Consider the following 19580-nt stretch of genomic DNA (forward strand, 5'->3'; position numbering starts at 1 on the left):
GTGGTCCTCCGAGGCCAAAGTACCGTCAGGAAGGGACAACTCTTTAACCCGTTGGTGTTGGTGTTTCACCCGGAGTTTGTTCGTGAGTAGCCGGCCGCATCTGTCGCCGCCAGTGTAATATGCGTGTTTTCAGGCGCAGCGCCGCGTACTCCGCCCTGTCCATATCGAGTGCGGAAAGAAGCTTCCGGGCTGCTTTGAGTTGCCTCCAGACTCTGGGGGCCCCCGTTCTCTGATGCATCCGTTCCAGTTCTCGTACCATATTCGTAAGTTCATCCCTTTTCTGTTGACGTTCCCTATTCTCCGCGGAGGAGATGGCGATAAACTCACCCCGTAGCACTGTCTTTAGGGCAGCCCATTGCGTTGCCCATGAGGTATCCCCATTCTCATTATGCGTCCGGATCTCAGAAATTGCGTCGCGTATCTGTTTCACGACCGTCTGTTTATGTAAGAGGGTATCCCGTAGACGCCAAACCCCTCGTGAGGGAGACAGCGGCGGCAGTTGAAAGGAGCCCGACACAGGGGTGTGGTCAGACAACGTAAGAATCCCCATATCGGACGCCGTCGCCAGCACGGCAACCGGTCCTGTGACCAAGAGATAATCTAGTCTAGCGTATGTTCTGTGTGCGTGAGAGTAGTAAGAATAGGCCTGCGTGGTGGGGTGTAGGCGCCTCCACAAATCGTGCATATCAAGATCCCGTAATCGAGAGGTACTCAGCTGTGAAAATTCCCCTGTGTGTGGACGTCGCTGCGCAGATCTATCTAAGGAAGAGTTAAAGACCATATTCAGGTCCCCCCCAATGATTATGTGCCTGTCTGGTGTAATCGCGATATCCTCCAGGGCTGATTGTAGAAACAAATCATGGCGGTCATTAGTGCTATATATGGAGCCCACTGTGAACAGCATTCCCCCCAGCCTAACCCTATAAGCTAGTAGCCTCCCCTTCTGTTCCGCCACTTTGCAGAGGACCTCCCCTCTAAGCTGTCTAGACACCAAAATCGCAACCCCCGCTGTTTTAGTAGTCCCTTAGGAAAAAAGCTGTATCGGGAATTTTGGAGACCTCATCCAGGGACAATCTCGGGCCAAAAGATGAGTTTCCTGTAAGAGGCAGATGTCAGCCTGGGTGTTTTCTAGGAGGGACAACATTGCTCTACGCTTGATCGGGTTGTTTAACCCCTTCACATTAAGGGTAACAATCTTAAGGGCCATGAATATACCGTGAAGTACCGCTTAGTGAACCCAAATCAGTAGGGAAAGCGGGGCAGACAAGCAATACGGGTCGGAACAAATGCGTTAACCTCGCAGCACGCCATTCTGAGTTCTGTACCTGTTGAGGAAGGACATGGCAAAAGCAACAGCAAAAAACAAAAGCACAGCACAAACCCCCGTTCCCTCCCCAAACAATCCTCAACCAACCCTGAGAAAGAGGAGCGAGGGTAGAGCATGCACAGCAGCAAAACAAATCAGTCCAGCAGAAACCCTGTACTCCTCCCCTCCCCACCCTCCAAACATCCCCTGAACCGCCCAACTCCCCGTAACCCCCCCTCCCTCCCCCCTCAACCCCAGCCCCAACTGCTCAAAAACTCCATTGTCCCTGTCTGGTCCCTAATGGACTAGTCCGTGGAAAAGTATTCGAGTGGACGTCCAGCCACCACCTAAGCCCTCCCTGAGCCCCCCCTCCCCCCAGAACCCTCGCACCTGCAATGATGATGAAGCTAAGATGATCTCCCCCCGGGGTCCGCTCAGGCCGTCAAGGCCACACCACCAGACGACGCATCTCTGGACGCCTCCCGTATGGCGCTGTCCATCTCAGCCCTGATCGTGGGAGAATCCGGCCGCGGAGACGGGAGCGCAGGACGCCGCCGTCGGACCGTCTGCCATCCCTCCTTGGAGGCGCGGCGGCGTCGAGGCGTTGAGACATCGTCGTCCGCCGCGGTGAGACCCAGCACTCCGCAAGTGTCCTGGAGGGACCGAAGCTGATGCAATGTTCCGTTCCAACGGAAGATGAGCCTGAAGGGGTGTCCCCATGAGTATTGCGTGTCGTGCTCCCGCAGAAAATCCGTGGCGATCTTGAAGGACTTGCGTTTCTGCAGTGTGATCATCGATAAGTCCTGAAACAGGGCTACTTGATGACCCCGAAAGCTCACTGGTTGCTTCCGCCGTGCTTCGCGCAAGATTCGTTCTTTCAGGGGAAAATCCGGTAGGTAGGCCAAAATATCTGGAGGGGGCGCCGAGGCCCGAAGCGGCGGGCCCACTCTGTGCGCCCTGTCAATTCTCACCGGGAAGTCCGCAGGCTCGCCTAAAATGTCGCGGAACAGATCCCCTAAGTAGGCTGCGGTGTCTTCTCCCTCCTCCTTAGATGGAACACCGCGGACTCTGATGTTGTTGCGCCTGGACCGGTTCTCGAGATCCTCTGCGTGGGACTGGAGGTCTATCTGCTGTTCTTGGAGCCGCAGGACCTCCTGCTGCAGATGCGCAATCTCCTCGTCCCGGGATTGATTAGCGTCTTCCACGGTGGACACTCTTTCTCCTAGCGTGTCGACCTCTCTCCGCACCTCCCGGACCTCCCCGGCCACCTCTTGCTTCAACGCCTGGAAGTCCTCTCTGAGGGTGCCGAACAGTGATTCCAGGAAGGACCTGGTGACCGGGGGCTCTCCCCCCTCCGCACCCCGGGAGCTAGTGGGGGGGCTCGGGGCTGGCTGACTCCGGTCCTGTCTCGGTGCCCCTCTGCCCAGCATTTCGGGTAGGGTGCGCTCTCCTTTCTTGCCCCCTCTGTTGTTCGACATCATAGGAGTGGGGGTTCGGCGCGGGGGGGGTAGCCACTAGATTCAGCTGGGCGCAGTGGCGCCGAGGTCGGGGTAGTGCCTTCTCGCCTCTCTCGGCTTCCTGCGCAGCCCAGGTCAGGTCAGCGGGACTCCGGGGCTCTAAGGCGTCGGAGGGGGCGCCACGGACTCCCTCAGCAGGTGCCCAGCCCAGTTGCCCAGGAAAGAACAGTGTCCAGGAGTGGCAGGCGTTCCCCCGTTCGGTATGGCCCGGTGCTGGACTTCGGGCCTGTGCCTGAAGCGGTTCACCACGAGGGCTTATGAGGGGCCCTCTGCGCCACAGGGTAAAGCAACACGGGCCGGATCTCCTCCTCACCAAGCTCGCCGTCTCAGGCAGCTGGGGAAATGTTCGGTGTGTCCCAGGGCGCCCCTCGCACTTGGCGATGCGGCCGATGGGGGCCGGGGGGACGAGGGTCCGACGTGAGTCAGGGCCGCCGGCACGCAGGCCCGCTCCGCTGCGCAGGCCGGGCACCAGTACTCCGGTCCAGGCCAAGCAGGCTCCCGCACCGCACGAGGGGGCAGCCGGGCCCCCCCCGCCGTCCCCCGCTATCAGCAGTCCCACTTCTGCACGTGGGCCTCTGGGGGAAGTGCAGAAGCGCCGCTCAAGGGTAGGCCTCGCGGCCCGGTCAATCCTCGGAGTTGCGTGGCGGCCTCTCTCCGGCTCCTCCCCTGCCGCAGTCCGGGAGGGGAATCTGCGCTCCAACCAGGCCTCCGCAGCAAGCCACGTGAGCAGCCCGGCAGAGGTGCTTCGGCAGGCCGCCGGTTCTTGGCAGCGCCCCGAAATGCCCGCGGCCGCGTTCGCGGGTCGCTGTTTCCGGTCTCGGGCCCTCGCCGGGTCCGCAGCTCTCGTCGGCTCCAGGGATGTCCGAGGCGGGCCGCCGCGCTGTAATTACGGGGCCACCAGGGGGTCCAAACCGCTCCGCTGCCTCCCCAGCCACGCCGGGTCTCTCCGCCACTTGATCCGGGGGAGATCGGCGGTGCAGAACGGCTCAAGGGCTCCGGGGTCTCGGGAGCTCGAGACGAGAGCGTCCGTTCAGCCCTCCATCTTGGCCACGCCCCCCGTACTGACTTTTTAGAGCTCCAAACTGAACTTCTCAGATTCTACCGGAAGGTTCGCCTGGATGCCTTTTTTCAAATGAATCCCACACCTATGGTCACGTCTAACACTTCATTTAGACCACCCTCTACCTTCCTCCCGACGGCAGGTATGGTGCCTCCAGAGGTCATTACCTTTGAAAAATTGGTCACAAAGGATTTAAATATACTGAAGGAAAGAAAAAGATTCATTCCCTACAACCTACCATTACTAGAGAAGAAGGCAATCAATTCACTTAAAAACCTTGACACACTTATTATTAAAAGTGCGGATAAGGGTGGTGGTATTGTCCTTCAAAATAGAGATGTGTACACTGCAGAGATTCTGAGAAAATTGTCCAACACTGACCACTATATGAGACTCCCAACCAACCCAACTAAAGAACTACAGACTATCATTTTGAAAGTCACCACAGAGGCCCTAGATCATGGGATCATTAATCAAAAAGAGTTCCAGTTCTTCAATATCAAATCACCTCGTATGCCCGTAATTTACACCCTTCCCAAAATACATAAGAGCATCACTGCCCCGCCAGGACGCCCTATTGTGTCTGGATGCGGTTCGATCCTTGAACCTCTGGGTAAATACGTCAACTTTTTTATCAAGGATTTCGTACCAGAAACTCAATGCTATGTTAGGGATAGCATGGCTATGGTTAACTTTATTGAGGAAACACCCTTCACTGTAGGCGATCAGCTTTTGTGTACAATGGACGTTGAGTCCTTGTATACAAATATTCGCCAAACTGCTGCCCTTTTGGTAATACGTGATATCCTTGACACCAGGCCTAGACCCCATCGTGTCCCTACGGTCTTTATACTCCAACTGTTGGAAATTTGTCTGACCAAAAACTTCTTCTCCTTTGACCAACAGTATTTTCAACAAGTCAAAGGGACTTCCATGGGGGCTATTTTTGCCCCCAACCTGGCAATACTATTCATGGACCAAATAGAGACTAACTCCATCCTAACACCTTCCAATCCCTTTTCATCAGGTATCTCCATCTGGAAGCATTATATCGACGACATTTTCTTAATTTGGAACAGCGATGTAGGAAATCTGAATCTATTTATCCATTGGTTGAATAACAATTGTTGTGGGCTCACATTTACCAACTCTATTGACACCGAATCTATCCCCTTCTTGGACCTAAACTTATATCACCTTGATGGTTACTTACACACAAGGTTACATCGAAAACCAACAGAAAAGAATACACTGTTATCTTACAACAGTAACCACCCCAGAGCCCTTAGGGATTCCTTGCCTTACTCCCAGTTCCTCCGCATCAGGCGGAATTGTTTTGCTAAGGAAGATTATTTTAAGGAAGCTGGAGTATTATCAGAAAAACTAAAACATAGGGGCTACCCCAATAGGCTAGTGAGAACAGCTGTCAAACGTGCCTGGTACTGCCCAAGGGAAGCACTTCTCTGTCCCAAAGAAAAAGAGTCCAATACAAGATTAGCCTGTGTAACCACGTTTTCGCCTGTGTCCAATGAATTGAAAAAAAGCATACTTAGACACTGGCCCACTCTGAGCGCAGGTGCCCTGCATTTTGACCGCCCTTTGTTTGCTTTCAAAAAGAGTTCCAACCTTAAAGACCACTTGGTCAGAGCTGCTCTTCCCAACCCCCCTACTTTGAGTACAATAGACTCCCTTTGGACCCAAACACCACTAGTGGGACATGCTAAATGCGGATCATGCAACGTATGTGAGTTTACTATTGAAGGCATGTCTTTTGTATTTGAGAAAGTTACTATCCAATGTAAAAGTTTTACTAACTGCAATAGTAGTGATGTAATTTATCTGATCCACTGCCCTTGCAAATTAGTATACGTGGGACAAACGAGGCAAAAAATCAAGACAAGGATTTGCCAACACCGCAGTCGAATCCGCTGCAAAACTCCCAACGCTCCATTGGTGGATCACTTCACCGACAAAGGACACACAGACAATGATTTGAGATGGACTGTCCTTAAATCCTTGAAGCTGCCACCACGTGGAGGTGACATTGGACTTTTGCTTAACAGAGAAGAACTCAAAATGATCCTACTTCTGGACAGTATACGAAGTGGTCTCAATCGTAATGAGGACTGGACCTCACTTTTGTGAAAATCAGTTTTTTAGTCTCCAAATTAAGGACTGGACCTCACTTCTGTGATAATGTAAACCTACCATTTGCACTATGAATGCTTGCTTAATTTGAATCCTTTCGATTCACTGGTTTTACAACGCTATTTAAGTCACTTGCATGTTTTTTAGATTTTACCAATTTACTTATATACTCCTTTCACCCATGTATAGCACTGCATTTCACTATCTATATGACCATTCCAATATGTCTGCCACCCTCCGGTTGCTGCCCCCACCAACATGGCCGCCAAATCGCGCCAATTCCCCACTTCAATATGGCCGGCGCTTGTACTTCTACCGAGCACGCCCACACTAGGCGTTCCACAGTGCGACTGTGCACCGGGACGCTTTGGAAGTTCCACCGTGAACTCCAGGTAAGCGCCAAACCCCCTTCCATCCCTAGGTCAAGATCGCTGATTGTGGCATTATGTGGAGCTTTTACGGTATCCTAATTTCTCCACAGGAGCATTATTACAGGCTACCGCGCTCCATAGCAGGGTTTTGGAATCATCGATTCCGTAGGTAAGCAGCCCGTTCTTGGTAGGCGGAACACATCGTCACTTCACTGTACCCTTACACGCATGGCAAACTAAATAATTCATTCCGGTTTTAGGTACCCCTACCGGGATCCGCAATCTTGACTACTCTCAGCAACTGGCTATTGGTTTACCGGCTGCACGCTGGCAACATTGTTCCTTAGCCGCCCGTGGCTTTCCTGGTTAATTATACCGCGAGGTAAGCCTTCCTACCAAGGAGTTCGTATAGTTTCACTTTTTAATTGGGAGCCCTGCCTAATCTCGATCTTACTTCTGTAGGCTCCCTGCAGGCATCATACGCCCTAATCCACAACCTGTCCTCCAACCACCTCGTTGTGGTTCAACCCCTCGAGGTTACATGGTGATTGTTATATTGCGAGGTAAGCCCTTCCAACGCATGTCCCTTCACCTTATCGCCAGGCATATTAGCAAGATCAGGCTATTCATGATCTTATTACCCGTAGGCACACACGCCTACCCTTCGTTCAGCCTACTTGAATCATCAACCAGACCCCTCCTAGGCTCCACAACTGGAAGCCCGACTACTCTTGATTCTGGAGTTCCACCGCGCCTATGTAATTATGCCACCCCTGATCTTATAGGGTTGCCGTTTGACTTTGGCACTAGTAGTAGATGATCGTCTCACCCTCCACTCTATCCACGTAATGCTCCTTGCACGCCGTATATCTGTGCACAATAGCCTTAATTGCAATGGCTGTCACTTTCTACCAATTCTGATATGCACCATCTCGGCATGCCTCAGGCACCGTTAAGAAATGCGTCTTGTTTACGACACGTATTACCATCGTGGCATGCTTTGATCACCAATGCGCCGTGGATGCGTGGCACTGGTTGCCTGACACCTTTTCACTTGGATGACCTTCTCACTTGGATGACCAATAGCACCCCAAAGCATGGTATGTGAACGTATTGAAACTGTTCTGTTAGTAGTACAGCTGGTTAATTATGTGTTATATGTTCTCTTTTCCCTCCTGTCAATACAGGCTTTTAAATTCAGGCAAGCAATGAATGTCCTGATGATGATCCATTATTGTTAACTGGATCGAAACGCCGTCGACATAATATGTGGTCTAAACACTAGTTTACTATTATGTGCCTAAAAATCATGTGTTGTCCACATTAGTGAAGCAAATAGATTGTAAAATTACCTTTTTGCTCCTGTTCCTTCGAATGCCTGAAATACCCTAGTTAACTGTATTGTGTACTATATGTGTAGCACCGTGGATACAGGACTGTGTCCCACTGTCTTATTGTTGTTCTGTTTGATTCGACCAATTTAATTATCGAATAAATTCTGAAGTCCGGCTGGGCTTCTTGTTCATTATAGTGCATATTGTGGCCTATAATTAATGAAAGTGATATTTCTCTTCGTCAAGGACCATTGTCTTTTGCTTAATATGACTGAGCCACAGCAGCGCATTGCATTTGGAACCAGTACATTGTACTCGAGTTGTAACGACGTAACAAGGCTGTTGCAAGGAGAAAATCGATGCATCTCCTTCGCTGAGTGGTTTGGCACTGACGCCCGCTTTGGCTGCACCCTGCATCTTCTTCGGAGGTGATGCAACCCGGATCATGGCACTTTTGTTAAGCTGCCTTAACTGGATTCCTGTATGCAGCCCACGCTCGATCACGGTTGGCCTGAACTTTTGAGTTTGTCCTGGTCCAGCGCTACCAGATAATCCACATAAGTGCTTACAGCTTCTAAGCACTATTTTACAGTTTGGGATTTTTGTCATCTTGGTCTTGTTTTATTTATAAAATTAAGCTCTATTTTTCTAACCTGCTGTGTAGTCTTTTTGTGGTGTTTTCACTGATTTACTGTTTGAAGTGTTGCATAAATAGGTTACACATTGCCTCTTAAATTAAGCCTGACTGCTCTGTGCCAAGCTACTAGAGGTTGAACACAGGTGAATTTAGGGCATGTTTGTGACTTACCCTGACTAGGATTGTGGTTTCTGCTTGAACAGGGTGCATACCTCTGCCAACCAGAAACCCAATTTCTAACAGTGCACTATTTCAATCTATTTCTTTTTGTGGAGGCCCATTAAATTTTGCTGCTGTAAAATCAATATTTCTGTTTTGTCTACCAGAGAAAAGGTGCCCCTGGCATTTTGAGCCTAAGAAACAGCACAGTATGCCACTAAAAATAGAGAAAAACAGCACATTTGTACATTAAGTAACAGGGTTCTAAATAGCATCCTGGTTCTAAACATCATCTCCTGAGCAGTTTATGAAATGTGCACCCCAAAATCGACTATTCTGTATAATGTTCAAATGTTTTCAGAGGAAACTCTTCTCTCTGCCTGATATCAGCCTCACCCACTGTAAAGACTTTTGTGACACACTTCAGCCCCCCTGGAAAAAAATCAAATATTGACAGCTGGTATGGACACTTTGGAAAAGCATAACAAAGAGTAAGCAGCGTTTGAGTTTTTTAGCTTCAGAGGAAAAATTACGGAATCGTAAGTGGAGAGAAATTAACATATAAAGGTAGTCAACTTCTGGATGTCCAACAGTCTTTGTTCTGATACCATCTTAAGCCACCAGGGCTATAAGTGACTTTATTTATCCACTTTGGCTCTCACAACCTCTACAGGATACTTCCATATTGTGAGATCGCCATGACTCCTATGTTACTGGGGCATGAGGTGATTATACGGCTGGGTAATGCTTGTTGGTTCAATCTATACCATTCTTTCTTTATTAAATGTGTTCCTGTAACAGACAAATGTTGTGTGTAGTCTGCCTTAACAACTTAAGGAACCCAAAGCATTGGGAGGTGTAGCAAAGCCCCTAAAATTCAGTATTAGGACCTTATCCACATCACTTGAAGGATGGATGCCTTTTTAAAAACAATGCCAAGAAATGGTGATGGCATTGAGCTATCTTCATTAGCTTCAAGTAAACAAGTGACATGGTTATCTGCTTTCTCTATATACCCTTATGGAAGCTTGTTCCTAGTACCACAAATAAATTATCCAGACATTATATTCCTGTCACAGGTCTTCATTCTACTTCAGGAACATGGACTATTACCACCACCTAGCAAAGTTACAATGTCAACATTATGGCATTTCAATATGCTCCATCTGAAAGTCCATAGGACCATATATTTAAACAGTAAAAACACAACCTATTGGACTAATGCTTAAAATGGTACTCTTCGGAAATCTTTCAACCAATCAGATTCTCACTAGAATATCCTGCTTTTTAAACTCATTTCTTTTTTATTTCTCCACAATTCTGTGTCCCGCCTTGTCTCAGGCAGGTAAGCTACTCATAGTAGCCCTTGATGGTGGTATGCAAAGCTTTACAACACCATTATAACACATCAACTTACAAGTTCATGTCCTAGGGTGTCCACTCAGGCTCTCATATTCCAAGGTCACAGATAGAATTATGTTTGAATTGGGATCTTGAGAACACTTGCCATATAAGTGTCTGGGAAATGCATGTCTAGAGCAATACAGATTGGATGAGTGTTTCATGACCTATAAACCACAGTGCAGGGATGCATGACACTTAAGTGCCTATCGGTCTTGAAGAATGTCTTGGGAGGCCAAGAAGACCTAAATACTGTAATTGACAACTTATATATCAAATACACTTGTTAGAATCATGTCTAATGGAGTTTGAACAATGGAGAGCATGTTCTAGAACATGACTGTCGATGAGCCAATGCGTGTGACCTCCACTTGAAGAAGTCTGACAGGGCCTAATTCATAAAGGTAACTTACACTTGTGAGTAAATTTACACATTTTTAAGTAAGTTTACTGCTTTTTGGAATTCACAATCTTCACTTTTGTAGTAATTTAAACTTTTGAAGTAAGTTCACGACTACACATGGCCAACCACTGAATTCCAACACCCATCCACAGAAATTAATGGAGGTAGGGGTTAACTACACAAGTGTAAGTTACTACAAAATTGAAAGTTATTGCAAAGAGCAAGTTTGTAAATCGAAAAGTAGTAAAATTTCCCAAAAGGCAAAGTTACTACAAAAGTCCAGTTTGTGTAGTAAGTTTTGTAGTATTACTGTAGTACCACAACCCATACAACAAAGTGCAGTTTGTGAAATAGGTCCAATATTACTATTTGTTTCTTCTTGACTAATGTTTTTTCATTATCATATTTACCATAAAAATGTGGTTTAATGTAGCCTTAATAGTTTTTAGCAATCCCCTTGATTATTACTTTCAAAGGCATAGTGGGAGCAGGACAGCCAACCACGCACCTTGGAATGCAAACTTTAACGAGTAATAAGATACCTCAGCTGGATCTTTCTCATATTAGATGACCGCCAGGGAAAGGCCAAAAGGGAGATAATGATTGAACTTGTACATGTCTCTGCTGATAGAACTGGTGAGCTCAGAGTTAGTCGTAATATATCTTATGATGCATTCGGTGTGTTCTCCGCCTAATACTCCGAATAACACATTAATAATTTGTTCACGATCAGGGCTCACAAGCTCAGATTTACTAACATTCACTCTGCAGCACTGCATCGCATAAAGCGTAAAAAATAGTGCTGCGCTAGATTTACTAGGAGTTATGTGCCAATGATGCCGTCCACCAAGCTTGTGCCCATTACATCCTGTTTAGCCTGATGTTAAGTATTGCACTACAGTGCAAGGACTAAGCGGTGTCTGGCATCAGATTTGAACTTGAAGTACCCCCTCTGATATGAATGTATCTGCGGTTACAACGGGCACAGGGGTATACGATTTCACGATAATTACACCTTTCATCAGTGCACAAAATGGGTAAAATTTGCTCCGGGGACCCATAAATTGGGGGGCTAGGGTGTAGCAGTGGAAATGGGGCGAAGACATGAGGGACAGGGACATGAAAAGTGGAGTCTGACTGTCACATATAAACTCAGTCATGTCGTTTTTTTTAAAGTCTGCCACAAAAAAATTGCCACCAAAGACCAATGTAACCGTAACTCTGTTCTGGCTCACATAATTGATCATAAAGCGGATGCATTTTAAAATATCTTTTGAGGTTAAGGAACCTGCTGCAGAGATCTTCGTGTGCCCAGAATTTTTCAGGAGATAATAAAAATAGTAAAATAACTCTGGTGGGTAATGCAATTCCTGGTGAGGTCTGTGTTTTGTCTAGTTTCAGTTTTGACTCAAGAAGTATCATAGAAAGTTAAAGTGCCTGCTGCAAAGCACATCGTGTACCATGAAGATAACAGATTTGTTTTTTATATAAATATGTAAGTGGGTTTTAACATAAAGAGATCATTTTGATACATAAAGTTCATAAGTTGCAATCCTTGTAATATAGCAAAGTGAGTTATGAACAATCACGAGCATGGAGCTGCATATACAGGGCCGGACTGGGAACCACAACCGGCCCTGGCAAAGTGCTCGGCCGGCTCCCTGGGGGTGCGACCGAGCTCTTTGTCGGGGCCGGTTTTCGGCTGATTTTGGTACAGGGCCGATTTTGCAGCTGTGCTGCCAAAACGGCCCTGTAACCAAAACGGCCCTCAGGGCCCCAAAACCGGCCCCCACCCGTGTGGCGCACCGGGGGATTGCCCGGTGCCCGCTATGGCCAGTCCGGCCCTGTGCATATAAACTCCAAGGCATGGGTTTAGAACCTTTTTGCTTTGTTTCTCAATCAGTTGTTATTCTAATCTTGCTAAAAGCTTCTTTGGAAAGTAATAAGATCTTATTAGTAGACAACCTCAACCATTGCATTATGTTTTAATTCCTGTCTTTGTGTTTCTTCTGACCGTGCACTCTTAGGGCATATTTATCAAATTAGTGGCACTGGGCAACGCAGCGTCACCTTGGTGCACTGCCCAGCTTCCCTGTGAAAGGGCAGGAATGTATTTATTGAATATGGTGCATTACTGTCCTATCACCTTGCGCTGGCGTCGTTTTGGCATCCTAGCACCAATGCAGGCCCCCTTACTGGTGCAAGGGTGCCTCCATTGCATGCAGGAAAAATGTTGGGCAGGATGGGGCACCTTGCGGCACAAAAACAATCCTGAGAGGCTTTTTCTTCTTTCTGTGTGTGCAGAATGCAGCACATGTAGAATGAGGCAAAAACGAGGCGAAATAAAGATATTTCTCCTTGTTACACCTCACCTGGGCAGGTGTAAGATTTTTGGAACACTCCCAGGTGTGTCCTTGAAATCTGGGAATGTGTCAAAAACCATGGGCATTGTGTGGGAACACCAACCACAACACCGATGGAACGCCCCCCATGCGCAGAGTAAGGCAAGGCAGTGATTCACACTGCGTTGCCTTACTCCAGATTTTTCAATGCGTGGCTTCATAAATCTGTATTTGAGGCTAGCATCACACATGTACCACTTTGCGTGGTGCAAAAGAGACGCAATGCTCTATTAAATATGCCCCTTAATATATAAAGCCTACCAGTATGGACAATATGTGACTCGTACATCTTGTACTCCTCATTGTCTTATGTAACATTTCCTGTACATTGATTTACATACTTGTGAGAGAGCGCAAACTGACCTAAATGTATGAGTACATCACACTTACCTGTAGTAAGCACAAATCATGAGGAGAAATGCCATGAGTGCTAATAGTATCTGCAATTATATTCTAAATGTATAGCTAATATAGAGATTTAAGTAGAAGTGGAACTAATACAGAAATGTGTGACACTATATGATTTTATTAGATGTGATTATTCCTGAATCCATGTCGTGTAGCTGTTAAAATGTAAGATGGTAGGTGGTTAAACGCAGAATGTGGTAGGCCTCAGGGCCAGAGCTGGAGGGAAAGGGAAGGTGTTTCTTTACACGACATAGATTGTATTAATGTTTTGGTCATTGCATTAATGGGCCAGGATGTATAAATATGTTTACTGAATAATAGAATAAGAGTATTAACATGCTTTAATTAATGAAGAAGTTGAATGCTATAATCATTATGAGAAATATTGTAGGCCTGAAATGTTTTAACGTTGGTTTACACGTACATGTCTGGGCCAAGAAATGTTGCAAGCCTTTTTGGAAGTCTATGAGAGTTGGGATCTTGGCTGCAGATGGCTGTCTGCAAGAGAAAAGGGGGAATCCAATTATAAATAATATGAATAGAGGTCTGTTCAGTAGACAGCCCAGACATGGAGGAGGGTTCCGGAATGTTTAAGGGGTATCAGCGGGCCGGAGAAGAGTCTGAGAAGCAAGGTCAACTCTAACGTATGAGGCCCAATACAAAGCATCATGGAAAAAGCCAGAAGCTACACCACGTGAGGGGCGTCTCGAAAGGGGCGTCTCAAATGTTGTTGACTGTTTTGTATTAGGGACAGCACCCCTGGGTGGAGTTAGAGCAGTTACCTGAGGACCCTTTAGAGAGCGGATGGGTAGGCAGAGAGGGGTCATGACTGGAGAACTATAGGTTTTCACCAAGAGACTTAGAGTGAGTGACTTCCCTTGGGGGTCATTCACTGCTGACACCTTTGTTAGGTTGGGACTTGGTTAAGTAGGGATACCATCTAGAGCAGGGTAGGGACAGCCTAACCTGTGCGTTTTCCTCCAACTTAAATGAAGGAGAGATATGCGTCAATGCTGATAGCTTTATTATTCTTAGAACTTGTGTTAGTGATTTCCGTTGCTCGTCTGAGGGCTTTCCGAGAGCACATGTATGTAATTGGACCTGTGTACCTCGTGAATCTCATTCTGAGATGCCTGTATTTGCAGCTTATCATATCCTTACAATAAACTTTTGAAAGCTAGAAGTTGTTTGTGATCTTTGGGAGCAGAGTCCTTTATTGGGTGAACTAACTTGGAAATGGATGTACTTTCTACCTTAAAGACAGGCAACAAAGGTTCAGTCGACCAGATCGAGGTTTAGATCAATAGTGCTAAGGTATCGATCAAAATCTCGCCCTTCCAGTTGGTAGCAGAGGATGGTTGCCTTCTTGAGGACGGTAACCTAGGCCAGGTTAGCTTACCCCAAGGCCCCTAGAAATCGATGATCGGAAGAACAGCCCGCCGAAGAAGATCCGGATGACGTGAGACAGAAAAAGCAGCAGTATCGGTCGAGAGTGAGTATAAAGGGTTATGCGTGTTAGATTGCGGTGTTTTGTATTGTATCTATGTTGTAATGTCAGGCGGAGTTGAATGTCTGTAGAGTGACTGTGGAACAGGTTGTGAGCGCGCGCAACCGGTGGAAATCTTAAGTTCAAGGAGAGCTTAAGTGGTTCGGGTGTATCGGACACCCAGAGTAATTGTTAACTAGTGTGAAGGGGGTCATGAGGTACCATTGATCACCCGAAAGACCGAGATAGGGGGAACGTAAGAGTGAGTGCGTGAGTAACGGACGCTGGTCGGAAGTTACTGTGTGTGTAAGCAACCTATCAGAGAGACGATAGACATTTCGTCAGTTGTGTTGACAATTACATATAGACTGTGGACGTACAGTCGAGAGAAGTGACCGCTTGGTCGGAAGTAGTCATTTTTCGGTGTATGAATGGGACGCATGCATAACCGGGAGACGAGTTGAGAAAGGAGGGGTGCTGCTGCGAAGCGGAGAAAAGTGACGTCAGAAAGTGTCGCGACGTGATTGGCCGACCGGAGAAAGACCGCGCTGTGATAGGCCAGCTAGCAAAGACGTCAGACAGGGTCGCGACGTGATTGGCCGACCGGAGAAAGACCGCGCTGTGATAGGCCAGCTAGCAAAGACGTCAGACAGGGTCGCGACGTGATTGGCCGACCGGAGAAAGACCGCGCTGCGATAGGCCAAGTTAGCAAAGCCGCGACAGGATTGGTGGATTGTCATCAGGAAGTAAACAGAGTAGCGAGGCTGGATATTGTGCGCATAATTATGAAGTGTTTTAAATGGTTGAGAGCGGTGTTTAAAAAAGAGAAGCGGGGATCGTATGAAGGGGAAGAAGCCCCGCCGGAGGGTACGCCGGCTCGTTACATGGCAGTGAATGTTGGGTTGCATACGATCCTCTGGATATCAGAGTGGAGTAAGATTACGGAAGGAAATGAGGAACTGACGTTCCCGAAGTACGGGACGTTCAGATTAGAGGTGTTACATCGATTAAAATCAGTCATGACCTCAATGAGACCCTTGCCTAGACCGACCCAGTTTGAAGCCCTTGAAGCATGGATTAGGGCAGCGCATGAAAAGAATATGAACAGACGACAAGAAAGGGTGAAACGATCGGTAAGGGCAGTGCAGGATGCCAGGTGGGATGCGGATGCTAAAAGATGGAGAGTGCATAACATGGAAGTAAATAAACTGTACCCAGTGTTAGAGGTGCCCGTAAATAAAAGCCCCCTAGAAGAAGATGATGAGAGCGAAACAGAGGACAGCCTGATAAACAGATTATTGACAGACAGGCCACCCCCGTATAATAGGGCAGGGGGAGAGGTCGAGCATAGTGAAAGAGAAAAGGGGGGCAATGCAGGAGAGCATGGACCGCTTCCCAGTTCAGAGTGGGATCCTGAGGCAAAGAAAGAGCTGTCCCAGCCTAGTCAGGTGCAGCAGGTGGTCGGTAGGTTTGTGGTGCAAAGAGCGCCGGAAACGGAGAGCGCCACATCCTACACATTACCAGATGCACTACAGGTACCTGTTACCATAGGTCCTATAATATCGATATATGACCAAGAAAGAGCAAGAGGGGAAGAACGGGTACAGAAGGACAGAGAAAGAGCAGGGACGGCAAGGAGGAACGATACGATTAATTCCCCAAGTCAGATGCCGATACCAAGAGAATGGAGCACTCCGGTGCACCCAGTAGGGGACCCAGGAGGAGATCCTGGGGGCCCTAGATGGCCAGTGGATCTGAGGGGATCTGGACGAAAATCCTTTCAAGAGCTAAATGAGTACATGAAGCAGTGGGATGAGGCAGTGAAGGCTCAAAAGAACATCATAGCTGCGGAAGCTGAAAGGGAAAGTCAGGACAGCCGAGCTCGGACTCACTGCGGGGCTGGGGAGAGCAGCCCGGAGTGGGACTGTAGAGAGAGAGATAGTAGGGGAGTCACCCATTGGGCCCGAAGTGGGAATAGAATAGATTTGGAAAACGGGGGCCCCGGGAGTGGAGGGGTGTCGCGCCTAATACTCAGTGAAGGGGAGAGGAGAGCGCAAGAGTACAGAAACAGCTTTAAGTGTCCACACTGTGTGCCTGGCACCAGAGAACTGAATGGGAGTTGTGAGAGGTCGCACCATAGACCCTGTGATGACGGAAATGAGCGCAGCCCAGGGAATATGGGGAACCAGGAAGGATCGTATCGGATACTGAGCGATACGAGGCAAAGGGAGAGTAGCGACCAGAGGGAAAATAACAGAGAGGTGTGCGGTGAGAGGAGAGAAGAAGAAGAGAGTGGGCAGAGCAAGAGTAGGGGTAACAGGCCCGTGTTCCATCACCTTCCAAGATCGGATGGCCGAGCATGGGACCTGGAGAGATGGGAGCAAGGGAGGGCACCCATTAACTCTCCCGAGCCCAAACGCAGAGCTCGAAGTTGGGATGGTAGGGAGACCAGTGAGCCCCCTTCGAAAGACATATTGCGAGCTGAGATAAAAGCCAAGAGACTTGATGTCGCCAGCTTAAGGTCAGACCTGGATGACATGGTAGATGGTACCCTGCCTTTAGAAAGAATGGAAATGTATGAACAGGATGAAATACTGTATATGGCAAAGGACATTACTCGAAAAGCGAGAGCAGTCCATGAGAAGTTAGTCGAACTAGCAGGCAAATATATGGTGGACTTGTCAAGAACCAAAGCATTACAGGGTAACCACAGGCTACATTACACAGATCGAGACCTAGATGAGAGGAGAACGATTGGGCTGAAAACGCACATAAGGGAACTGATCGCTGGAATAAGGACATGGAGGGCTCTAGATAAGTGGGAAGAGAGGTGGTCCAAGAAAGGGACCGGCAGGAGAAGCACGCTTGGTATGACACCAGGACTGCAGGGAATAGAAGCATACCCTTTGCGGGAAGTCGCAAATGGGAACTATGTGCATGTCCCTTGGAGTAGGGGAGATTTAGCTGCTTTTACCACCTCCTTCCCCAAATTGCGGGAAAACCCAGTGGAGTGGTACAAGCAAGTCGAGAGGTTTGTAAAAATCTCAAAGGTCCTATGGATAGATCTGAACACGCTGTTTGACATTGTAGTACCAGGAGATCTGTGGACAGCATGCAAGGTTAGCGCTGAGTGGCCCACAACGGAGCCAGAGAGAGATGCTAAGACTAATGGGCCGTCCGAGATTGTGATGGCAAAATTCGAGAGAGTGATGACTTGGCTGAAAGAGAAAGTGCCAATGCAAGACATAGATTGGGTCAGAATAGACCGAACCAGACAGGAACCCAAAGAGACAGTCCACGAATATTACGAGAGATTGCTGAAGGCGTTTAAACAGTATAGCGGCTTGGATGTAATGGATCCAAAGGACATAGGGCAATTTGTGTCCAAGTTCGTCCTGGGACTGAGACCGGATATTAGTTTAATGATTCAGCAACACTCGATTTGTTGGCAAAGTAAACCCCTAGACGAAATACTGAGATATGCCAGGTACTGCTGTGATGAGATAGACTCCAAGGCTAAGAAACTAAAAGAAAAGTTGATGGTGGTACAGATGCAGGCAGCAGGAAAGGGGGGACAGCAGCAACAGCAGCAAGGGACAGGTACAGGAGGAAAGAAGCAGTACAGTCAGAACAAGGGTAATGAGGAGAGTTCCACCTTTAGACCCAGAACAGACATAGCTGCCTTGAAGAAAACGACTAGGTGCCACCAGTGTAACGAGGTGGGGCATTGGAAACGCGAGTGTCCCTACAATGTAGAGATAGGAGAACAAGAGATAGAGGAGGAAGAGGTCCAGAGCGCACCTACAAGAGGGGTGACGCCATACCAAGGAAAGGTGCTCAAAGGGGGGGGGGCTCCTCCCCGAGCCCAGTTCCCGCAACCTCCTCGAGTAGGGACTGTGGGTAAGACCTATAGACAAATGCCCCTGTTTGTGGAAGGTGAAGAGTGCTATTATGTGGACCCATTAACCGGACAGAGAGTGGAAAGAGAAGACTGCACCCTCGGGGCAGCCTTAGAGGTGGACCAGAGGGGACCCTATGTCGAAGCAGAAGTAGCAGGGTGCCCTACGACATTTCTGGTGGACACAGGAGCCACTAGGTCCACGATCAGATCAGCTGCAGTTCCAGACCTGCCCATGTCTGGAGAGACCATACAAGTGGTAGGGGTCGCAAATAGGAGAATAACCAGCCAATTGACAGAACCGGTACAGGTGAAAATAGGGAAGTACAGCGATGAGCACCAATTTGTGGTTTGCGATTCAAGCCCTGTGTGTCTGCTAGGAAGAGACCTGTTGTGTAAATTGAATTGTACAATATACTGTACACCTCAGGGAGTGGAGGTATTGACCAATGATGATGACGCAGACTTCAAAGTTGCAAACTCAAGAATATGCGTGGAGCTGTACCCTACTTTGACAGTAGATGAGCTCCCCTGGGACTTGAGAGAGACAGTGGCACCAGAAGTATGGGATTTCACTGGGGAAGAGATAGGTTTGGTCAAAGGGGTGGACCCAGTGAAAATTGTAGTGAAACCGCATGCTGAGTTCCCAAGAACACCCCAATATAAATTGACTCCAGAAACGATTGCAGGCATAAAACCCGTGATCGAGTCCATGATTAAACAGGGAATACTGAAAGAAATCGTGGGTAGTCCATGCAACTCCCCGATTATGGGTCTGCAGAAACCAAATGGGAAATTTCGGATAGTGCAGGACCTTCGAAAGATTAATAACATAGTCGTTTCGTGTTGTCCAGTGGTACCGAATCCATCAGTGATACTGTTTCAGATTCCATTCCAAGCTGAGTGGTTCACAGTGATCGATCTTTGTCAGGCTTTCTTTTCGATCCCTCTGGACGAAGAAAGCCATTTTCTTTTCGCATTTAAGCTGGAAAATCGCGTCCTAACATGGTGTCGTATCCCTCAGGGGTATACAGAGAGTCCATCGATCTT

Source organism: Lissotriton helveticus, chromosome 9 (assembly GCF_964261635.1).
Source record: "Lissotriton helveticus chromosome 9, aLisHel1.1, whole genome shotgun sequence".
Classification (NCBI taxonomy): Eukaryota; Metazoa; Chordata; class Amphibia; order Caudata; family Salamandridae; genus Lissotriton; species Lissotriton helveticus.